Source organism: Portunus trituberculatus, chromosome 5, assembly GCF_017591435.1.
Source record: "Portunus trituberculatus isolate SZX2019 chromosome 5, ASM1759143v1, whole genome shotgun sequence".
In the NCBI taxonomy this organism is placed as follows: Eukaryota; Metazoa; Arthropoda; class Malacostraca; order Decapoda; family Portunidae; genus Portunus; species Portunus trituberculatus.
In genome coordinates this window covers 493130-495629 of record NC_059259.1, presented here as the reverse complement: position 1 = coordinate 495629, position 2500 = coordinate 493130, and the positions used below count along the sequence as shown (strand labels likewise).

The 2500-nt window shown below is 43.9% G+C and overlaps 1 protein-coding gene across 1 annotated transcript in view; it reads right to left on the bottom strand.

Moving 5' to 3' along the window:
- Positions 1 to 2500, bottom strand: part of LOC123516102 (soluble scavenger receptor cysteine-rich domain-containing protein SSC5D-like) — a 21449-nt gene that overhangs the window by 17866 nt on the left and 1083 nt on the right. The window lies entirely within an intron of this gene.

Sequence of the window (2500 nt, the reverse complement as noted above, 5' to 3'; positions counted from 1 at the left end):
GAAAGAAAGAAAGAAAAAGGAAAGGAAGAAAGAAAGAAAAAGAAACAAACAAACAAACAAAGAAAGGAAGGAAGGGAAGGAACGAACGAACTAAGGAACGAAGGAAAGAAAGAAAGAAGGAAGGAAGGCAGGCAGGCAGGGAGACACCATGACACACTTAACACTGAGCTGAGAGACACAACACGCCAACTCTTTTTGTCTTAGAGGATTAAATTGTGTGAGGTATTTCCCTGCATGAGGCAACACTATCATGAGAGGCGAGGTGAGCGTGTCATTGCGGCAACAGGAACACCTTGGGCTTGGCAGGCTGGCAGGGAGGGAGGCAGGGAGGGAGAGGCAGTCTCAGAGAAAGAAAGAAAGAAAGAAAGAAAGAAAGAGAGAGAGAGAGAGAGAGAGAGAGAGAGAGAGAGAGAGAGAGAGAGAGAGAGAGAGAGAGAGAGAGAGAGAGAGAGAGAGAGAGAGAGAGAGAGAGAGAGAGAGAGAGAGAGAGAGAGGCAGTCAATAAAATGGTCTAACCGTACACAAATCTCAAGTTAAAAATGTGTCGCAGTACTGAAGGGGTTAATCTCTTCATTTTCTTATTCATTCTGGTTACTATTTGGTGACTATATAGCTTCAGAAACTTGTGAGGATTAAAAATAGTGAAGACTCTGGCCATTACACTTCTCACCTCCATAGACCTCCATAATGTCAATAAAATGGTTTAATCGTACACAAATCTCAAGTTAAAAATGTGTCCCAGTACTGAAGGAGCTAACGTCTTAATTTTCATATTCATTCTGGTGATTTGGTGACTATATAGCTTCAGAAACTTGTGTGAGGATTAAAAATAGTGAAGACTCAGGCCATTACACTTCTGACCTCCAAAGACCCTTCCTAAGGCAAATAAAATTATCGCAAGTTGAAAATGTGTCCCAGTACTGAAGGAGTTAATCTCTTCACTTTCCATATTCATTCTGATTTGGTGATTTTATACAGCTTTAGAAATTCATGTGGGGATTAAAAATAGTGAAGACTGTGGCCATTACACTTCTGATCTCCACAGACGCTTCCTAATGCAAATAATGGTCTAATCGTACACAAATTTCCGTACACTCCACACGTGACCACACATTCTCAAACATGCACTTCTTCGCTGCATCGTCACTGTTTTCAAAAGGTTATGCTTGTAGTGACAGATTACAAAGATTTTTACATTAATAGGAGAAAAACTATCAGCAACAGCTTATCATCTCTGTGGCCTTTGAAAATAGTCGTGGTGAGGGAACAAGGCCTTTTAAATACAGTCCAATGACACACGGTACTATGTGGTCTCTTGAGGAGGAGGAGGAGGAGGAGGAGGAGGAGGAGGAGGAGGAGGAGGAGGAGGAGGAGGAGGAGGAGGAGAGGAAGAGGAGGAAGAGGAAGAGGAAGAAGAAGAAGAAGAAGAAGAAGAAGAAGAAGAAGAAGAATGAGAATGAGAATGATAATGTAGTAGTAGTAGTAGTAGTAGTAGTAGTAGTAGTAGTAGTAGTAGTAGTAGTAGTAGTAGTAGGAGGAGGAGGAGGAGGAGGAGGAGGAGGAGGAGGAGGAGGAGGAGGAGGAGGAGGAGGAGGAGGAGGAGGAGGAGGAGAAATGACAGTTTATCCACGCGACTTTCCGTTATTGTCTGTTTTCGAAGACCACAGAGATGACTAACTGGATCCTCAACAGTTTGTCTCCTGTTAATAATGTAGAAGTCTTGCTAATCTGTCACTGGAACCATGAAAGCATCCTTCGAACACAGAGGAACTTCATTCAACTAGAGCCTTTTGAAAGTAGTGGAGGTGTGAGGCAGATGGTAAAAGGAAAAACGTATGGTCCAGTTCAAATACCTCATCTAGTCAATCCTGTTAATAATGTAGAAGTCTTGCTAATCTGTCACTGGAACCATGAAAGCACCCTTCGAACACAGAGGAACTTCAACTAGAGCCTTTTGAAAGTAGTGTGTGTGTGGAGCAAATGAAAAGACGAAAAATGTACGGTCAGGTTCGGATACACAGACAGGCAGACCGTGCGGAAGCCAGTCAGCCACCTAGCCAGCCTCTCACTCACTCACTCAGGTAGCTTATCAGGTTGCGTGAAGGAGACTGAGAAGGGAAGGAAGGAAGGAACAATGACACGCTAGGAGGGAGGTATCTGATTTTGCAGCTAAGGTGAGAAAGGTGTGACTGAGTGCGTGAGAGAATATGAGGGAGGGAGGGAGGGAGAGAGGGAAGGGAAGGAAAGGAAAGGAAAGGAAAGGAAGGAAAGGAAAGGAAAGGAAAGGAGAGAGAGAGAGAGAGAGAGAGAGAGAGAGAGAGAGAGAGAGAGAGAGAGAGAGAGAGAGAGAGAGAGAGAGAGAGAGAGAGAGAGAGAGAGAGAGAGAGAGACAGACAGAGAAAGAAAGACAGACAGAGACAGACAGACAAACAGACAGATAGACAAACAGACAGACAGAAACAGACAGACATAGACAAGGAGACAGACAGACAGACAGGCA